Here is a 22,930-nt window from a genome sequence, read left to right as displayed (position 1 = left end):
AGTTGTGAGTAATTCAAGTTCAGTATGTTATTAGATTGAAATCACATTATTTTATGACGTGCAGATTGCAGTGATTGGAGTGACACTTCCACCTGAGAGGAGGTGTTCAGGCTTACAATGTGTAATTTCATGTTCTCACTGGGAAGACTTTGGGTGTTCTTTATCTCCACATTGTTGTTGTCTGGGGTTTTTGTCTGCTTTTCTCTTCCCTGATCCATTCCTGCTTTCCCACAGAAGCACATTGGCTTCTTGCTAGCTGCTCTTGCTGTCCAACGTGCCACATCCCAAGTATGAGATACAGATTCTACAATTTATAATGGGATGTAATTGTAGACTTGGGGAACTGGGCTGGGAATTTCATCAAGTGCCTATTTTTGTTTTCTCGTATTAGGGTGTCGTAGGGATCACCTTAACATCCCAAAAGAACAGGCTGGAGATACTCTCATCCCTTTCATTCCATGTGGTAGAAAGATGTTCTCTCTCTCTGATTCCTCCAAAGTCCTCAATTCTGTTCTAAATTCAGGAAGATGGGCCATGGGATTTCCTATTATACTTGGAGGAAAATTATTATTATTGGTTTTTAAATTTTATTGTCAAGGTGATGTACAGAGAGGTTACAGTTACACAAGTATTGTAGTGCGTACATTTCTGTCAAATTTGGTACCACCTCCCTCATTTTTCTCCCACTTTCCCTCCCATCCCCCATCCAATTTGTACAGATCATTTCCAACCTAGTGTCTTGTGAGTGTCGCTGTTGCATTGGCTCCCCCTTTGTCCTTTGTCTCACCATTTTTGTGTCTCCCTACCCTTCCCTAATTCAGATAAACGTATATACAATACCAGGGCACCAAAATCAAATACAGTGAAAACAGGGGAGAAAACACAAAAGAGAAAAGAAATCACATACTACATTAAAAACAACAACAACAAAGGAAAATCTCTTGTGTCCATATCTTGGAGTCCATTTCACTTAGCATCATCTTATATGGTCATATGTACATTGCTATTGAGCTATTCTGCTCATCTGCTAAGATTATCCTAGATGTATACTAATTATTACAAATAAGGAAACAACTTTGGGGGGGGGTGGAGATGGGAAGGGATGGGAAGGGATGGGAAGGGGAAACAAAGGAGGAGGCAACAATGCTTGATAAGAAATGTACTCACTATCTTGCCCATGTAATTGTAACCCCTCTGTACAGTATTTTCACAATTGAAAAAAATCAGCTAAAAAAGCAAATAAGGGAACCAAGGGATCTATGATGCTTTGGGTCTGGCTTATTTCACTTAATAGGATTTTTTTCAAATCCTTCCATTTCCTTACATATGGGGCAGTGGCATCCTTTCTGATGGAAGCATAGAATTCCATTGTGTGTGTGTGTGTGTGTGTGTGTGTGTGTGTGTGTGTGTGTGTGTGTGTGTGTGCGTGCAATAGAGTTTCCTTTTGGCCACATCCCCTCTAGTGTCTGTTGTTAGATTTCTTGATTATAGCTATTCTAACTGGGGTGAGGTGGAATCTCAATTTTGTTTTGATTTGCATTTCTTTTATGGCCAGAGATGTTGAACATTTCTTCATGTGTCTATTGGGCATTATTATTTCTTCTTCAGAAAAGTCTCTCTTTAACTCTTTAGCCCACTTATTAATGGGTCAGTTGTTTCTTTGAGGGATTTAATTTTTTGAGCTCTAAGTATATTTTAGATATGAGACCCTTGTCTGTTGTATGGCTAGTGAAGATCTCCCAATCCTTGGGCTTTCTATTGATCTTGCTAGTTATGTCCTTTGCCATGCAGAAGCTCTGCAGTTTCATGCAATCTCGTTTGTCCAACCTTTCTTTGATTTGTTGTGTTTTTGATTCTCTATTAAGAAAATTTTGGCCTGTACCAACCAGCCCTAGAGTTTCTCCTGTTCCTTCCTGTAATGTTTTTAGGATGTCTGCTTCTACCCTGAGGTCTTTGATTCATTGGAGTAGATTCTGGTGCAGGGTGATATATAAGGATCTAACTTTAGTTTTCTACAGGTCCAATTTTGCCAGCATCATTTACTGAAGAGGCTGACTTTCTTTTTTCTTTTTTTCTCATTCTCTTTCTTTTTAAAAAATTTTATTTTATTGTAAGGATGCTGTACAGAGGGGTTACAGTTACATGAGTAAGGTAATGAGTACATTTCTTTTCGAATAGTGTTACTTCTCCTTCATTTTTCTCCCACTTTCCTTACCCCCCAAGTTGTAAAGTTCATTCCCAAAATAGTACCTTGCAAGTATGCATGTTGCATTGATTCATCCTTTCTCCTTTGTTTCACCATTTGTTATTCTCCTTCCCTTCCACAAATTGATAAACTTACATACAAGACACAGGGTACCAAAATAGAAAACAGTGACAACAGGGGATAAACCAAAGGAAAAATAAAACAATGAAAGAAAAAGGAAATTACTTCCCACAGTACAGTAAAAACTAAAACAAAAACAAAGAAACAAAAAACCCTCTTGTTTCCATATCTTGGAGTTCATTTCTATTAGCATCATTTTATTTGGTCATAGAGCTATTGTGATCCTCTGCTAGGACTATCCTAGATCTATATTAATTATTACAAATGAAGGAAACTGTGGAGCCTATGTTACTTTGGGTCTGGTTTACTTACTTAATATTATTTTCCCCCCCTAAGTCCTTCAATTTCCTTATTAATGGGGCAATGTCATTCTTTCTGATTGTAGCATAGAATTCCATTATATATATATATATATATATATATATATATATATATATATATATATATATGTATGTATGTGTACATATCTCACATTTTCTTGATCCATTCATCTACTGAGGGGCATCTGGGTTGGTTCCTTTTCTTATCTATCGTAAATAATGCTGCAATGAACATAGTTGTGTTGGAGCTTTAGTGTGGCTTTGTTTCTGATCGTTTGGGTAAATGCCCAGGAGTAGGATTGCTGGGTCATAGGGAAGCTCTCTGTTTAGTCTTGTGAGGAACCTCCATACTGCTTTCCAGAGTAGTTGAACAAGTTTACACTCCCACTAGCAGGGCAGTTCTGCTGCATTTCTTTACACTTTGTCCCACCATTTCTGTTCTCCCCCTTATCCTCCCTCAAACAGATAAATTTACATACAAGACTTACATACAAGACAGAAATAAAAAAACAGAAACAAAGGAGAAAACAAAAACCTCCCAAGAAACAAAAACAAAAAGCAAAATAACAAAAATCCTCTTGTTTACACTTCTTGGTGGAAAATTATTATTAAGGCTCTCGCAATGAGGAATGTGGAGTAGCATAAGTTTCTTTCTTTCTTTCTTTCTTTCTTTCTTGCTTGCTTTCTTGCTTTCTTGCCTTCTTGCCTTCCTGCCTTCCTGCCTTCCTGCCTTCCTGCCTTCCTGCCTTTCTTCCTTCCTTCTCCTTCCTTCTTTTTTTTTTCCCAGTTGGTTGTGGGTCTTGAACTCTGGACCTGGGCTCTGTTCCTGAGCTCTTCAGATCAAGGTGAGGGCTGTACCACTTGAGCTGCAAGCCACTTCCGGTTTTCTGGTGGTTTATTGGAGCTGAGAGACTCACAGGCTTTCCTGCCTGGGCTGGCTTTGAACTGCTATCCTCAGATCTCAGCCTCCTGAGTAGCTAGGATTATAGGAATGAGACACTGGTACCAAGAGTAGGGTAAGTTTTCTAACAGAACTTGTTGACCCTAAGTCAATATTTTTCTTAAGCCTTTTGACAGTTAAAGTTAAACACCAGGCCTATATTATTTTTTTCCTGCCAACTTTGTCTATCTATATATGTGTATCTATGTAGTTATAAAATGGCTATGTGTGTGCAAATAAAATACTATTTTTTCAGTAGATTATAAATTGATGCATAGGAAATAAACTTGAGTAATAATCTGAGGTTAGGGATGAAAACTATACTATGATCATAGTTTTTAATTTATGCCGCTTTCAGAAGAATCAAAAACCACTAAGCAAACAATCAATTTTCCCTCATTATATAGAGATCCTGAGCTTCTTAGGTAACATATCCACAAGCCACAAATATTTCTTTTTTTTTCCAGAAAACAATTTTTCCTCAGTTTTTAAAGTACATAAAAGTCAGTGAGTTAGTTTGTCTACAAAAAAGGACTGAAACCATTTTCATATTTTAGTTACTATTGATACATTAAAACAAAAATCTGATTCTCACCAAAGGGAATGCTGCTTGAAACTGTTATTGCCTTTTTATGTTTTCTTCTTTTTAATGATCTATTTAGTAACAAATGGACTCTCCATTTGTTAGTTGTGACCCATTTTACTGTTACATAGTAGTATTCAATAATATCTATTTCTTTTGCTAATATTTTTTTAAAAAACATTTTCCTTCAATTATGCCATTTGTTTCTCTAAAATCCTATTTTTTGTGTGTTTTGGGAAGCTATACTACTTCGTACGGTAATTCTGCCCAATCATTAAGGTTTTTACAGCTGGAAAAGGGCAGCACAAATTTAACCTTGTGTCTTAGGAAGTACTGAGGCACAAAAATGTGCCAGGGAAAACAAACATACATACACATGTGCACATACACATACATTCCATTCTGGGCATAAAATGAAGAACTGGTCTTTTTATTGGTTTGTTTTCCTTGGATTAGAAAGAGGAATAAGGAATTTTAATAGTACAGTGATGCTGTTCTGGTTTTATTATTGTGTATTTTAAAATGGAGTTTCATTATCTTATTTCTATACGTGTATCTATTTTCCATTAATCTCTTTGATTTACCCTCCTTTATTGCTCTTTCTTTTACCCCCTTTCTACTTCTTCCCTATTTTTCAACAGCTTTCAGTTTACCTGGGCTATCTTCACACACAGACACAATGTGTGTTAGTATTGCTTGACCCATCAATTTCTCTTTCCTTCTCCTCTACACTCTGGTCATACCAGAAAGGGCCACAAGTACTGTTATGTTTGTATATATGTATATTTGTATATACATATACACGTATGTATCTCTCTCTCTCTCTCTCTCTCCATTCCGCATTTGAAAGAAGGTGTCTTTCTGGATCTGGCTTACTCAATTTAACATTGATTGAAGGACATCTTGGTTGCTTCCATAGTTTAGCTATCATAAATAGTGCTGACAAAAGTGTGCTTCATGAATTTGCATGTCAGCCTTACTCAGAGTCCACACTATTATGTTCTGTATATTCCACTTTCAACCTATGTGGCTTCTGAAATCAGCGCTTGACTGCTCTTTTGGAAAGGGAGGCTCTGTTGTCCATAGTCAAAACTTCATTTAGTTTTCATTTACATGCTCTTACACATTACTTTTGTTAAGCTTTATTTTTGAATTGTTATGCTTTCCTTTTTAGAAGTTTGGATAGATAGAAGGGGTGGGGAGGTTGGGCTCAGTTCTTTGAGGTGAGTCTTCTTCAAATGTCGCCTTTATCCAAGGATAGACGACTGGTTTTGGTATCTCATCACCTTATTTAACAAAATATCACTTTCATGAGTTCCTATTAGCCATGTAGCCATTTGTCTATCCATCTATCCATCCATCCACTGATTATTCATGATCTGGTAAAATCTTTGAATATCTTAGTATATTACTCTCTTACTCCACTTAAAAAAGGCCATGTGTAGCAGGGTGCTGGTGCTCACACTGTAATCCTAGCTACTTAGGAGGCTGAGAACGAAAGGATCTTGGTTTAAAGCCATAGTGGATGTATACACAGTAACCCTTTGTACGTAATAACTATGTATATCAGCATATTCCAGTCATCCTAGCTTCTTGGGAGGTCAAGGATTGGGCAGAGCATGATTGCAGGCCAGTCCAGACAGAAAAGTTTGTGATACTCATCTCAGTGAAAAGAAGCTGGCTGTGATGGTACATGATTATCATCTCACCTCTGAGAGGAAGCCTAAACTGGGTGGATTACAGTTCAGGCTTATGCTGGGCAAGGGAGCAAGGCCACATCTAAAAAATAACCACTGAGTAAGACCTATCTTACTAACATTCAATTTTTAATATTAGAAAATATGTCAAGAAATAAAATTCAGGAACACCATATATTTACTTCTATTAATAAATATTTAATGCCAAAATAATTTATGTAGAAAGCAAAAAAAAATGGCTAGTACAAAAAAATACTGAAGCATCATTAAAAAAAAAAAAAGAGTGTGATGGACTTTCCTGCCCAAGCTAGCTTTGAACCATGATCCTCTGATCCCCACCTCCTGAGTAGCTAGGATTATACTGGAACCTGGCTTGAGTCTGATATTTTAAGTAGCAGTATGACCAGAATTTAAAAATCAAAACAAAAATTAAACAGCAAAAGAATACTGAAGGGGGAAAACAAAGGAGGAGGCAACAATGTTTGATAAGAAATGTACTCATTACCTTGCTCATGTGATTGTAAGCCCTCTGTACAGTATTTTCACAATAAAAGCTTATAAAAAGATGCAAATAATTTTTGTCCAGTAAAAAAAAAGAATACTGAAGGCATGACTCAGCAATAGTATTGCCTTTAAAAAAGATTTTTGTCATTATTTTTAACAAAATACATTAAGTAATACAAAATCAGTAAAGTAATAAACTTCATCTCTCCATTAACTCACCTTAAAATGGAAGAGCTACAGATCAAGTAACTACAGAAAGGGAGCACTAGGTGTTTGATGTAGGTTTTAGAAAGCTACTTGTATTGGTATAGGCTTGTAGGCAAGTTTCTACCATTTCTTGATTATTTCTTTTCCCATTTATTCTACAAATTTTCAGGAAGTACATTTAAGTGGAAAATTGAGTAAGACTAACAAAGATAATACAATTTACTTAGTTGCTATAATAAGCAAATTTCAAAAGCTTTTTTAAAATAAGGAAACAATGAAATTATTAGCAAACTAAAAAGTAAAAGGTTAACCATGTTACTTCTCAATGAGTATCTAAGATATGTGTCTTTATAATCATTCCCAGAAAAGGTCAGATAAGTTGATGTTAGGGGAATGAACCCCAAGATAAGTATTCAAATGTTTTTTTCCTTTCATGCAATTGTTTCTAACATATTTACAAGATGATTTCTATGTTGCTTTGTATGTCCCTCCCCCACGATATAACCCATGCTTTCACTGTATTTAATGTTGGTATAATTTGTGGAGGGGAAGGGAAAAAACAAATCGTTTAACTAGGTATACAGGTGGATCCATTGCAACAATGAGATGTACATGTCGTTATGTGAAAAAACGAACTTTACAACTTTGGCGGGGGATGGGGGAAGGATCGGGTGGGGGGAGAGGGAGAGTATGGGAAGGGATGGGAAGGGGAAACACAGGAGGAAGCAACAATGCTTGATAAGAAATGTACTTGTTCGGGCTGGGAAGGTAGCTCAGTGGTAGAGCCACTTGCATGCATGAGGCCCTGGGTTCGATTCCTGAGCATCACATAAGCAAAAAGAAAAAAGTAGGAAGTGGTGCTGTGGCTCAAGTGGTAGAGCGCTAGCCTTGAGCTGAAGAGCTGAGGGACAGCGCCCAGGCCCACAGTTCAGGCCCCACGACCGGACCCAAAACAAAAACATTAAAAAAAAAAGAAGAAATGTACTCGTTATCTTGCCCATGTAATTGTAACTCATCTGTACTCTATTCTCACAATTAAAAAGAAAAAAAAGAAAAAAAAAAAGAAAACAAGGTAGGTTAAGATGACATTTTTGTTCTTATTTTTCTACATGAAATATTCTGCTTCCTAGGAACATTTGGTTATTTTCCCACATTCTCTCCTGGTCACAAAAAAAAAGAACATTAAAAGAAACCATTTGGATTTTGCAATTAGATAGAGACTTTTCCTAAAGGGCTAGTTCTGGGGAAAAACAAGATAAGATAATGTGATTAGTCTTCACTGCATGTTTGCATCTATCAGCTCACATCTTTAAAGGGCTGCTTAGTCATAAAAGAACCTAAATGGACTTTCAAATACACAGAAATTATAAACCTATATTCTTATTAGTCTCAAAAAGAAAACATAGGCTGGCCAGTTGTGCCTCATGCCCATAATCCTAGCACTCAGGAGGCTGAGATTTGAGCACTGTGGTTCAAAGCCAGCCTGGGTAGGAAAGTCTATGAGACACTAATTTCCAATTAACTACCAGAAAGCTGGAAGTAGAGCTATCACTCAAGTGATAGAGAGATAGCCTTGAGTGCAAAAAGCTCAGGGACAGTGCCCAGACCCCGAATTCAAGCCCTAGTTAGGGCCCATGTGCGTGTGTGCATGCTCACGTGTGCGTGCACACCCCCCCACACACAGAGAAAGAAAGAAAGAAAGAAAAAGGAAAACTAGAACTCTTTATGTTCATTTTTCTAACATCATATTTCATTCACATTGGTCTGAAGAGCAAAGGAAATATTAACTTCACATTTCTACTTATGTGTGTTCTATGAGCATGTATAGAGGTCTATTTTGTTTATGATGTGTCTTTCATATAAATATAATATCCAGTTACTTCACACACACACACACACACACACATGCACACACACACACACACACACACATTATCCTCCTGATACTTCCTTGACCTTGAATTCCTCTTTGAATAGTTTTAAACTACTTTGATTCACCCCCAAAGTCTATTATTATTTCACCATATCAGAAGTACAATGATTTAAAAGGAAACCAGTAATGATATACTAAAACAGCTCCTTTCTTTGCTTTTTTTTCTAATCTGACTTTGAATACAGTTCCTAATTTTTATTTGCTTATTTACATTTTAAAATTACTATCTTTAGGTAGTTCTACAAAGAAGTTACTATGTGACAAAGCAGTTTATAAATATAATACATCTTTATCAGTTCCACCCCTTTCAACATCCTCACCTAACCTCCCCTGCCCACCCGTTCCTCCTTCTTAATTTTGTAGGATATACACTGGATTCTTGACTGCCTTCTCCTATTCTCTTTGTCATTTGTCTACTCTTTTCTTCTTGACCCCACCCAACCCCTCTCAAGTACCTGCTTCTTGGTGTTTTATTTTTCCGAACTTTGATTTTGCCTTTCTAAGAAATCACACTTTTGAGAGCTCACTTGAATTCACCACATTTCAGTTAATATATTTGTATAGCCTTTCATACCATTCAACATATTTAATTACAAGTTTGTAAGCTAATTCTAGCTTCCATGTACAAGGGAAAATTTGTATCCTTTGTATTTTCATGTTTTTCCATTTTTTTACAAATGAGTACAATATCATATTTTCTAATGGATGAATAGAATTCCATTGTGTATATATACCACATTTTCTTAATCCATTCATCATCCATTGATGGGCATGTGGGCTGATTCCAAACCTTGGCTATGGTGAATAGTAGTAAATATGGTTGTGCTGGTGACTTTACTGTACCCTGGTTTGTAATCTTTTGGGTAAATGTCCAGGAGTGAGATTACTGGATCATAGGGTACGTTTAATTTTTAGTAACTTCCACACTGATTTCCAGAGTGGTTGAACAAGTTTACATTCCCACTAACAACGTATTAAGGTTCCCTTTTGGCCACATCCTCATCAGCTTCTCTTGTTTGTTTTCTTAATAATGGCCATTCTAACTGTGAAACACAATATTTTTAAGTTGCATGTAAATAAGTAACCTAAAACATTTTATGTGAAGCCTTTTAATTTACTAGATAAATATTTGGGGAGCATAGTTGAAATTTTTGTTTTGGTACTAGGCATTAAGCCAAAAACCTTAAACATGATTGGTAAATTCTCACTGAGCTATATCCTAGTCTATGATTTTTATGTGAGATAAGATCTCATCCAGGCTTGCTTCAAATTCATTATGTTCCCGCATATACCCTTTAAGTGCTGAGATTACAAGCTTTTAAAAAATATATGTATGGGTTGTTCATATATATATATATATATATATGTAATTATTTTGTATGACTTTATATATATGTAATCAGTCTTTTTTAAATAATAAAGTTAATACTATAAATCTAAATGTATGTGCTTTGTACTTTTAAGTTTGGTACTGGATTAAAAGCAAATTAGAAACTTTAGGCTGCCTTTTTAACTTGTTGGCTGTGTTCTTTGCCATGCAAAAGATTTTTAGTTTCTTGCAGTCCCATTTACCAATCTTTCTTTGATTTTCTGTGTTTCTGGATCTTAGAAAGTCTCTATCTGTGACCAGAAGCCCTACTTTTTTCCCTACTATTTCCCTTCATGGTTTCATGGTTTCAGGTGTTACATTGAGGTCTTTAATCCATTTTGAATTGATACTGGTCCAAAGTGATATATAAGGATCTAGTTTCAGTTTTCTACATGTGGTTATCCAGTTTTGCCAGCATCATTTGTTGGGAGACTGTCTTTCTTCCAGACTGTTTTTAGCTCCTTATCAAATATTATATGTTTGTTGGTCCATGAGTTTATTTCTGGATTTTCTATTCTGTTCCAATGGTCTTTTATTATGCTAGTACCAAGCTGTTTTCATCACTATGGTCTTGTAAGGTAGTTTCTGACCTTATTTCTGTTGATATGTTATATTACATTTGTTGATTTACATATATTGAACCAGCTTTGCATCCTGTGATGAATTCTGTTTGACCATAGTGGATGATTTGTTGTTGTTGTTGTTGTTGTTAGTTGTTGAGCTCAGTTGGTCAGAATTTTGTTGTGATGTTTGACATCTGTGTTCACCAAAGAGATTGGTTTGTAGTCCTTTTTATTTGATGGGTTCCTATCTGATTTTGATATGAGTATAATGTTGGCCTCATCTATCTACAAAGGTGACTTGTATTGGGCAAATAAAAATGGGCAAAGGATTTCAATAGACATATTTCTAAGCATAGCAAAATCTATCCAAAATCATCAAAGGTGAAAATCAAAGTCACAATGAGCTACCCACTAAATACATCCCACCCAGTTAATGGCTATACTAAAAAACAAAGGCAGACAATAACAAGTGTTGATGAGAAAGGGAGAAATTGAAACCCTCATTCATTGCTGGATAGGAATGTAAACTGAAGCCACTACAACTTTAGGAAACAGTTTGGAAGTTCTTTTAAAAGTAAACAGAAACATCCCATATGATCTAAAATTTCTACTCTTAGTCCTCTACCCAAGCAAGAAGTGAAAGAATTTCTTCACAAATCCATGAACACATATATTCATAGCATCATTGTTCAAAGTAGCTCAAAGTATTACAACTCCACTATCCATTAACAGTTCAATAGATAAACAAAGTATGGTTTTATCCATACAATGGAATGTTATTTGGACAAAGAAGAAAAAAGTACCCATACATGTTCCAAATAGATATATTTAAAAAATATTATGTAAAATTAAAGAAGCCAGACATGAAAGGCCACATAAGTATATGCCATTATTTATATGGAAAGTCTAGAATAGCAAATCTATAGAAACAGAAATCAAGCTAGAGAATGTCTCTTCCTGTCTCTTTAGGAGTGATAATAATGCTTTTGGAATTAGAGAGTGGTAATGATTGATGATTGTACACATTTGTGAACATTTTAAAATCACTGAATTGTGATTATATCTCCAAACACCTAAAAAGAAACTAAAATCAAAAGCCTATGTGTTATGAGATAATGTTAAACAAAATGTACCTCAAAACAGGGACACAAGTGGTTTTTTTCTTTCTTGTATTATTTTTAATGTACTTATAATGCACTATGTGATTCTTTTGTTTCTTTTGTATGTTCTTCCCCTACAGTATAACCCCCGTTTTCACTGCATTTGCTTCCGGTGTTCCGCATCTTGTAGTATAGTGGAAAGCTTAAATGGGGATGAAGGTTGGCCCATTGTGATGATGAGATGTACAGGATACTATGTTGAAAAGGAACTTTACAATGTCGGGGGGGGGGGGGCAGGGAGGTGTTGGGGAGGTGGGGAGGGAAGTGATGGTAGGGGAAAAACAAAGGAAGAGGTAACAATGTTCGATAGGAAATGTACTCATTACCCTAAGCATGCAAATGTAACCCCTCTGTACAGTATTTTTACAATAAAATATATATTTAAAAAGAATAATTTACATGTGTAAAAATTATGAAAAATTAAATTAACTAATCCTATGACTCTGAAAAAAAATTACCCCAAAGAAACAAAAGAAAATAAGTAATTAAGAACAAAGATTGAAATTTAGCAAACAAAATGAAGTGTACTCTTTATCTGACTTAAATAACTGGAACTCCTCTGTACACCACCTTATCATAAAAATAAAAATGCATGAAAAAAGAAAAAAAGCCTATGCGTTGGAAGTTTCCTTTTAAATGAAGTATGTAACTAAGAATAGTTCATCAGTAGTGATTATGGTTCTCATGGGGAATGGCTGACCTTGGGAAGCATAAAGTAGGGACTTCCTGGGTATTGGAAATAGTTTCTTTCTCCATCTGCATTGTGGTACATACATGTACTTACATATATCATAATTTCTGACTCATGAATACTTAAAAATCTTGTAAGTTTATATTACATAATAAAGGATTTTTAAATAGTTCAAATATTCTGTGTTAATAGATAAATATTACATTTATTACAAGGACTATATTTTTCAGTCCTAGAAAAAATGTAATTCTAAGTGGATATAAAAAGGCATATGGTATTTTGTCATTCAGAATTTATTTTACAAGTATACATACAGTGAATGCTTAACTTGAGACCATCTCTTCTCATTTTCTCCTTTTACATTTGTTCATTTTTATGCTGAGGAACAATTTGATAATGTCTGTTTATATTATAAATACTTTCTAGCTCTGAATTTTTTTTGGAAATGACAAAAAATAGTCATCAAACATTTGTAACCAAACAAAAAAAATGGAAAATGAATTTAAGGGAGAGAAGTATTTGTATTGATACTTGTAAATATAATGGAATGTTCTAGGTTTTGCAACATCTGAAAAGTACAGACTGTTTCTGCTTATCAGGAAAATTATTATATTTATTTAAAAAGGGCAATAAGCTTGCCAATTACTAGAAATATGAGTAATCTTTGTAGGCTTAAAATAGCCTCTGTTTATAAAGACAAAATTTCTGTGCCTGCTTAGATTTTTAATGATCATTAAACATTCTTCTTAAATTAACATTTGGCTTTAGTTTCTCCATGAATCAACTCTGAGACAATTAATATTAGTTAATTTTGATTGAAACATGCCAAGAAACCTCATGTTCTTCCCAAGGAGCTGAGGTTTTTCCTCTCTCTTGGCTTGAATAAAAATATTACATACTTATATTTTGCTTAAGAATATTTTCAATGTATTTTAGAAAGAAAAAACTTCCATTAAAAGCATAAAGCTTGTACATAACATTTTTTCGGCTATCAAAACATTAAATTATACTATGACATTGCTATACAGATGTAAAACTCAAATTTGATTCATACATAACATTAGATACTCTAAATTCAACAACTTGATTGTGTTAATGAGTTCCCAGATAACTGGTCTACATTAATGTTGTGTATGCAATCCAGCTGTTTCCCAGAGAGACTAGTAATGGAATTGAATTGTTTGAATGAGTAAAGGAGATTCCTTTATACACCTCGTCATACAGTAGTGTAGGTGGATATTATTCCAGTCAGTTGGAGATCCAAATAGAACAAAAAGATGGAGGAAGAGCAAATTTATACTCTGTGGGAGCCACAGATTCAACCTTTCCTACCTTGGGATGGCACATGGGTGATTTTTGGTTTCTGGGCCTTTGTGCTTTGACTGGGACTACACTACATACTTGTTTGGCTTTGTTAGACTCTACAATCCATCTCATGAACCCATCTCTCAAGAAACTTTGTTCTTACTATCTGGAGAGAAAAGAATTGTTCAGGCAACATGCTAAACATAGTGGAAGTGTTATGAACGTTGATTAGGAAAGGAGCATGTTTCGTTCAGCCTCTTGCTCTTACATGTCAAAGAGCAATGATGAAGGTCAGTTAAAGAGATGTATTATGCACATACAAGCATGCTCCTCCAGGAAGATGGTACTTTAGGTCATTTTCCACCATCTTTCTTGGTGATACCAACAAGACAAAATCAGGGGTAGGGGAAAAAGGTATGGACTTGTGGGTCACTGTCTGAGTTCTAGTTCCCCTGGATCTTGGAGACATTAAGGCTGTCTTCTCTTAAAGGAAGCACTGTGGTTCCTATGAGATAATTCCTCCTACTCCAGGGTGTAGTCTTATCATTATAAAGAATAAATTATTGTCCTTATTTACAGGTGATCTGTGATATAAAACTGCTTTTTTTTAAGGAATAGTTTCAATCCTTTGCCATAAAGAAGTTATAGATCAGTCCTGACTTTCTGGGAAAGATATTTTTTTCTTAAAAAAATTAGCTTTTGATTGCACAGTGAGTTTGGACAATATAGCTTAGAATAAAGATAAATACAAAGTGGAGTCAAAGATGCCAAACTCTTTTAAGTTAATTTCTGGGTCCAAGTAAGTGATCATCTTATTACTTGTTTATTTATTTCCAAAACAGTGTAAGTACCTGGCCCCCCTCTTCAGATCCTGCCCATATCTCATGTCAAGAGCTTCTGTTCCCCAACTCCCAGCTTTGCTTCCACTCAGCAGGAAGTAGCCACATCAACACAAAGCAGCCAGAACAGAAATGTCATCTCACAGCCTGCAGACATGGAATGAAGGATTGACAGGAAGGAAGGCAATATGGAAACCATATTTATACTGCAAATTTTAAAGTATAGAAAAATGTTCAAAACAATAAACTTATTAATTTGGTTGTTTGGGAGGGGGAGGAGAATTAAGATAAGAAGTGATGAATGGAGGATTTAGCTTTTTCTTTCCCTCCCAGGCTCTTCCCTCATCTTTGGTTTACCTTCCACTTTCAGTCCTTTACTTAACCCTTTCTCCTCCATCCTTTGCAGAGGATATTGACTATAACTTATCCTAACTCTCATATTTGTCTGTATCTGAAAATGGATGGACATTGAAGAAAGGAGAAGATGGCACTCATAAGAGAAATTCCTAGCTGAGCACTGGGATTTCCTGTCCATGTCAACCCTTTCTGTTCTATAAAAGATCTGAGCACTTACTGAGCACTCAGTGATGGAGATTTGAAACTAAGAGTTCACTTACATTTTTGTCAGTGCTGGCCTTGGGTAAACCTGTTTCCTTGTACCATTTTTTTGTCTACCAAGTTTACACAATATGGACCTCCGATTCTGACTACAAATATTACTCAAGTACTAACTGTGTTTTCTTATCCTAGGGACCATTAGGAAAATCAGTACTGCTAGTGAAAGACAGATTTATTTATGTAATGCATAATCTCACATTGTTGAGCCTTTGCCAATTATGTAAATAGTCTGGCTTGTAGTCTTTTTAAATTTAAGAATGAAAATGCAACATTACAAAGCGATTAGGTAGTTAAGATACTGTCATCAATGTGGGCCAAAGATCTAAATAGTTCAAGGAGGAAAAAAGATCTGTTTTGGCTCCTGTACAATTACTAGATTTCCATTTCCCATGCTGCTCACAAACTCAGGCACGTGGGTTCTAACAAATTTTTACTTTCCTCAAGAATCATTCAGGCTTTTTAGTTTAATGGCATTTAAAGCCACAAGTTTATTTAATTATTTAAGGACATCTCAGGGTTTAGTAACATTACTATGAAAGATTTATTAATTTTTCCAATAATTGAAATAATTGTAATTTAAATCAAAGTAATCTAGGTTAAGTAGTAGGGAGAATTTTTTTTTCTACATGAAGAACTAACAAGGCCTTGTAGGCTTTATTAAGCCTGTATTAAGCCATTGTAAAGGTTTTCTTTGGCTTTGAATGTTAAATACTATGTGGTCTACAAACTGGTGGCAAGGGCTTCCTTACATTTTCTACTTGTTAAGTGGTCCTGCTTATAGTTACCATGTACCCACTTCAAAGCCACATTCTAAGTACTAAGTAATAAAACTGGTTTTGTTAGCTTTTTAAAAAAAAATTTCTGAGGTTAAAATAGAAAAGAAAAGCTGTACTCAATATTAATTTCTCTCTTTCACCAAAAACAATGCACTTACGCCAGCATATTTTTACTGTCTCTGAAACTTCAGACAAATGACAAGTTGGGATTTCAGAAGTTCTGAGGATTATATTTTTGATATTTTAATAGGCCTATTGCCAGGTATGATTAGACACTCAATAAATAATTGAATCAAATTGTTTGGGTACTTTCATCGAGGAGAACATAATATAGATTGCTTTTCTTTGTTTGTACTTTAGAAAATTTCTGGAAAGCCTTCATTAAACAGAAAACAAAACAAACCATAAGACCCACAAGGAATAAATAACAAAATCAACTTTGGAGCTATGGAGTTTGCTTTAGCAGCTTGTACCTTGTCCTTTATAACAAAACTTCTCTGCTAATATGAAGCAGCTGTGGCAATTTCACAAAATGGCCTAAACTGTTGAAAAGCCATTAAGAGGCTGATGTATGTAGAATAAAAAGGTTCATTCAGCTTTTTAAAAGGTTTCTCAATATGGAGTGTTATTTTATTTTATAACCAAGTCTTACTCATATTAAGTTTACATGCCACAGAAAATTTTAATGACCATATGGCTGGGTTTTTTTTTTTTTTTGTAAAATAGCATGAATTCTTCAGCATACCTCAAATTCTTTTAGAAAAAAAATTAGTACAAATCTGTAAGGTACCCTGTGCAAATTCCCACTATTAAATGCAAAAGTAGAAAATTTAGCTGTGCATATAGGATGAATTGTCCTTTATGCTTGCAGTGAAACCTAAATATATTAGAATAGATTTCTTTGCATAGTCTGTTGGAAATAATGAAAGGCATTTGCTTTCTCTGCTCTTTCATAGGTCTAAATCTCAAGTATTAACTGTATCCTTTTGAATTGAGCTTTTATGTGCTGTATGATTAAAAAAAATTAAATCTTTTCCTAAATGTGTTTAAAAAATTATTCGCCCTTTCTCTTTTTTTCTCCTCTGCAGATGATAGCTATTTGGTGCCTTCTATATATTTGCCTATTTTACTTAGCCTCTTGCTTTGTATCCTTCATGTCGCATTTACAAGGGAGAGTATTAACATGGTGAGGTAATCAGCATCTGACTGATCTACCTGGAATAGATATGATATAATTTTCAGCAGATTAATAACTATATGGCCTCAATAAGCATATAAATGTATTCCTTAGAAATGCTCTGTGGTGTAATTTTTTTTATGTGTTCTGATGTATGCACCTGTTGAGGTCAGAAAATGATGCTCTAGTATATGGTACTTTGTCAGGCTGAGTGCTTTGAGCAAAAGAAGAACCAAGATCTCTCTGATCCCCAGCTCTCCATCTCTTTCCTCTTGAAAGGCAGGGAGGAGCTTTCTCTGAAGTTCTCTTATTTGAATAAGAGAATTATTATGACCTCCTCCCCCTAAAATCTCATCACACAGAAGATTAGCTCTTAGGAAAGGTAACTAAATGTCAATACTACATATTCTTCTGAGAGCTGATACCTGAGGGACTCAAGCTACATCTTCAGACAAGCACTGCTCATGATGCGGTTACTCTCCTCATCCTCTTATAGCACATCTCACATCCTTCCTTCCACATGCCCTACTTCTTGCTGTTGCCCCAGATGCTATTTAAATTTCACCTACCTGGCCCTTCCTTCACAGTTATGTTTGGGGTGGTTCCTCTGTGCACTCATGTCATCAGTTTGTGTGGACTTTCTCAGACCAATCTGAGTATTGTCAATTTCCTAGACTCAAACTTATTCCTTACATACAATACATAAACTACTAAAGTGCATCCAGCTGATGATGCCCAGAAAACACATAGCCATGGTGAGCCTCACATACCAGAGACAGTGTAGTTCCAATTTATTAAAGATCCTCATTCTGTTATATTGGTCTCAAGACCAGTGTTGTTTTGTGATCTGTAATAGAAGTATATATTTGGTTTTCATCTCCATTCTTATTACATAAGTAGCAGTAGTGATGAGAGCATCTTTTGTAATAATATTAGGCCTTTTCCTGTTTATGCAAAACTTCCAGAGCAATGAAGATGAAAGGAGTAAAATTTTTTTTACTATTTATAATAAGCTTCTTTCAACCCACGCCTGAATTTATTTTAATGAAATGACTTTGGAAAACCTCTAGATGGTCGGAGGATAGGGAGTAGTTGTAGGGAAACTCACCATTTGATTAGAGGATTCAGATTTTTCAGTTTAGCTGTGTTTTTTTTTATTGTGAAAATACTGTACAGAGGGGTTACAATTACATGGGCAAGATGAGTACATTTCTTATCAAGCATTGCAGCCTCCTCCTTTGTTTCCCCTTTCCATCCCATCCTCCCCCTGCCTCCCCAACCCTCCCTGCTCCCCTCCCCCCCCCACCAAAGTTGTAAAGTTCCTTTTCGATGTAACGACTTGTACATCTCATTGTTGCAATGGGTCCACCTGTATCCCTATTTAAACGATTTGTTTTTCCCCTTCCCCTCCACAAATTATACCGACATCAAATACAGTGAAAGCAGGGGTTATACTGTGGGGGAGGGACATACAAAGCAACAAAGAAATAATCTTATAAATGTGTTAGAAACAATCGCATGAAAGAAAAAAAACATTTGAATACATATCTTAGGGTTCATTTCCCTAACATCACCTTATCTGACCTTTTCTGCTTGACTCACACATATACTAGATATTGCAAATAAGGGAAATCATGGGACCTATGTTTCTTTGGGCCTGGCTTACTTCACTTAATATAATTTTTTCAGTTTAACTGTTGACCTTTGGGAAGGAGAGGGTTTAGAGAATGAGTTAATCATGGTTGATCAATGATATCCAGTCATGCCTACTTAATGAAACCTTCATTAAAAAACAATGCGATGGGGTTTGAAGAGCTTCTGGGTTGTTGAATTCACAGAAGTTCTAGGAAGGTAGGATATCTGAAGACAGCAGGAAGCAGCCAAGCCCTTCATACCTTGTCCTTTGCATCTCCTCCATTAGATATGTGTTTCTGTAGCAAACCAATAGTAAATAAACTATTTGCCCAAGTTCTGAGAGTCATTCCAGCAAATGACCAAACCAAAGGAGTCAAGAAGACAGTGTAGAAATTGACATTGGAAGTAGTCTCTGTCTTGTTGAGCCTTGGCCTGTAGAATTTGACTCTTAACTCTTGGCAGACAATGTGTAAATTAAATTTAAATTATAATTGAATAGTGGCTTTGGAACATTTGAGTTGAATTACTATGGAAGGACTCCTCCTTCCCATCCTACCCATATGGAGACCAGAAGTAAAGAAAAGCAATTTGTTTTTCCTTATAACTAGACAGAATAGAAAACTTGATTCATAGGAAATATCATTGGCTATACTCTAAGATATTAAGTAAACCCAAGAATGGAATCTGTAGGATGTGATCAAGTAGAAGTACTCAGATTTGTGGGTTTTCTGAACACTCAATCAAAACTATTTTATGTCAGGTATTTTGCTAGGTGATGTGATAGAGATAGCAAGAATGAATGATGCTTTTTTACTTCAAGAGATTAAAATTTTTTTTTATAGTAAGACACTGCTGTTCCATTAAGAGTTGTGTTCCTCTGGTTTATAGCATTAGTAACAAGTGATACAAGATAAAGGTAGTACTAGTGGATAGCAGTGTTTCTCAGAACACCTTGCTAGGCAGGTTAGATTTGAGTAAGGTTAATAGTAAAGCCATGACAAAGCAAAATACATAGCATATTCCAAGACTGAATATTGTAGAGTTCAACAAGAACTCAGGAGATATAGTATGGAAATTGCAAAATAAAAGACTGGAAAACTCAAGGGAAGTCAGATTTTGCTTGCTCCAGTCTAGCCTCTATTTCTCATTGACTAACAATAAGAGCAATCCAGATAAGCTACAAAAGCATAATTTTCCAAAACTCAGCAGACAGCTAAAGATAAAAAAGAACTGAAAAAGTTGTGTCATGAGGCCATCCTAAAAAAGAAGAGACCCTAGATTGTTTTGTTCTTGGATTACTGCAAAAAAGGAGCAAATATATCATTGTCATAAATAAGTAGAAACCAATTCAACTTGTAATGAATTTTTTCTCCTTCCTTCCTTCCTTCCTTCCTTCCTCCCTCCCTTCCTTCCTTCCTTCCTCCCTTCCTTTTTGTTGCCAGTTCTGGAGGCTGAATTGAGTACCCCACTCTTTCACTTGGCTTGCTTCCTTATGAGGGGTACTCTTGGCCATTTGAGCCACATGGCCTCTAGCCCAGCTTTTTGCTAGTTAATTGGAGATAGAATTTTCTGGGCCTTTTGGGGAAGGGTGGGAAGGCTGATTGACTTTGAACTTCCATCTTTCCAATCTCAGCCTCCTGAGTATCTAGGACCACAGGTGTAAGCCCCAGAACTCCAATTTGTAATGAATTTTTAATAGCTAGTGGACCAGAAGGATTGGAATTCCAAGGATCCCCTACCTATACAGTCCATACTCACTTGCCATCTCTTTCTTACAGGGGATTTATGGAGTTCCCACAGCCAGCCAATGAGCCAAAAGACTGGGACAGGGAAGGAGGCTCAACTAGGTTTCCTACAGGTGCCTATTTGGTGCATCAGAATTTCCACAGTGCACACAAGAAGAAGCAAGAAATTATGACCATGATCAAGAGAAAAAAATTAGTCAATATAAACTAACCCATAGATGGTGCACATACTGAAATCAGGGCACAAGAAGTTTTTGTGCTGTTTTGTTTTGTTTGCCAGTCATGGTGCTTGTATTCTGGGGTGATTGCTGTTCCTGAGCTCCATTTTCTCAAGGCTAGTGCTTTACCTCTGGAGCCACAGTGCCATTTCTGGCTTTTTCTGTGATTAATTGGAGATTAGAGTTTCACAGACTAGACGTTCCTGCCTGGCTGGCTATCCTCAGATCTCAGCCTCCTGAGTAGCTAGGTACAGGCATGAGCCACCAGTGCTCGGCTAAGGAGGTTTATTCTGCAGCACCAGGTATGCAACCCAGGGCTTGTGCTTGCTCTCCCAGCCCCACAAAGACTTTAGCTATAAGAAACAAATGGATCTGATGTGATATATATATATATATATATACATACACACACACACACACACACACACACACACACACACACACACATATATATAATAAGAACCAATAGGATGAGATCATGAAGGAATGAAGAGAAAGCAGCAGAAAGGTACAGATTTGTAACAGTGTGCTTTTGACTTGCTATCTGCTAACAAATAAGAAAAAATTACAATTGTATTTGCTGAATAAATTGAGGCTTGGATAATGTTTCATGTTCAGACAAGATGCTGAGAATGCATAACTATGATATTATTCCTTCATTTGCTATACTTTAAAAACGTATTTTGTACATTTGGGGCATATCATATTCTTTTTCTATTATTATTATCATTACTTAAAATTCCAGCAATATTAAGAAAAACTGCAAACTAGGTTTCAAAATGATGTTAATGTGATTCACAATTTTCTTTGTATGAGCCATTTTGTCATCTGTGAAGACTAGTGATGTCATATATATCTTTTCCCAAATTTATTAGTAATTTCAATGATTTGATTGAGATAGTTCATTTAAGTTTACCTCTGGTTCATTTTTTAACAGAAATGTGTCTTTAATAGTTATTTGGTTCTATATTTGCCTAGTAATATAGCTATAACAGTTAAATGGATAAAGACTGATCATTAAATGAAAAAGAGGTAAGTCCATATTAGGTTGTTTATTTCAAGCCTTTATAGAAGGTTTAATTATTTATTAAAATATCATATTAGAAAAATTTTAAAATTAACCATGTCAGAAGCAATACTTCATAACTGAAGTGTGAATGAAAATGAGGGACAAAAATAACAGATGAGACTTAAGAAGGGAACCCATCCTGGAGTGGGAAATAAAGAAAATCCTAAGGAGACTGAAAATAACACAAAGTAATGACAACAGTGTTCAAGGTCCACAGTAAAGAAACCAGGGCAAATAAAGCTTTGGGACATGAGGAAAAGAAGGAATATCTTTGGAAGAAAATGTCAGAGAACTTTATAATCCAAGAGAATTTCGGGACAAATAGCACTGATGATAAAAGAGAAGAGTCCAAATTCACATAATGCATGGTGGGTTCAACTTGGAAAGCTCTTTCTTTCCGTGTCCTACTTTGTGAAGAAAATATTGATTTTTAGAACAAAGAAAATTAAGATGAAGTAGTTTTGGTTTGTACCACACAGTATTTTGTTTGCTATTTGGTTTTCCCCCCAGTTCTTCTCACACTCCTATGTAACTAGAATTAGAGAATTTTGTAATTCTTCACTTTCCATAGTATCTGTCTTGTCGTGGGAACAGAGTGCACAGTAAAATTAATTAGTTCAAGCACTCAATTATTTATTTCCTTACAGTCATTGAAAATTACAAAAAAGATCGGATTCCACACTGTATCCAAGTCACTCATGGTCTACTAATTGGCTGACTTATGTTACAGCTTGGATGTTGACTGTCTTCCACAGGCCTTTTAAAGGCTTAGTCCCCAGAGTGGTGCTATTGAGAGGTTGTGGAGACCTTAAGAGGTGGAGCTTAGTGGAAGGCATTTAGGGGAATGATGGAGCTTTGACTCCTCTTCACTATTGGCGTATTAGCCTTAGAGCCAGTGGTCTTGCTTACTTTTGTCACGATGAGCAGCCACCGACCAGAGGCCTAAATGCAATGAGTCTACCAGATTGTAGGTCAGAACCACACAACCACGAAACAAAGTAAAAGATTTCAGTTTGGCTGGGTGGTGCTGGCTCACACTGTAATCCCAGTTACTCAGGAGGCTGAGTTCTGAGAATCGTGGTTTGAAACCAGTCCATGCAGGAAAGGTTGTAGGTCGTGAAACTCTAATCTCCAATTAATCACTTAAAAACTGAAAGTGGAGCTGTGGCTCAAAGTGATAGAATGCTAGCCTTGCCCCCTTTCCTGGAGTTCAAGCTCCCCTTCCAATGAATAGGGAAAAAAAGGCTCTTCTGTT

Source organism: Dipodomys spectabilis, unplaced genomic scaffold, assembly GCF_019054845.1.
Source record: "Dipodomys spectabilis isolate Male_0828 unplaced genomic scaffold, ASM1905484v1 ptg000009l, whole genome shotgun sequence".
Taxonomy (NCBI): domain Eukaryota; kingdom Metazoa; phylum Chordata; class Mammalia; order Rodentia; family Heteromyidae; genus Dipodomys; species Dipodomys spectabilis.
Note: the sequence above shows the minus strand (reverse complement) of the source record.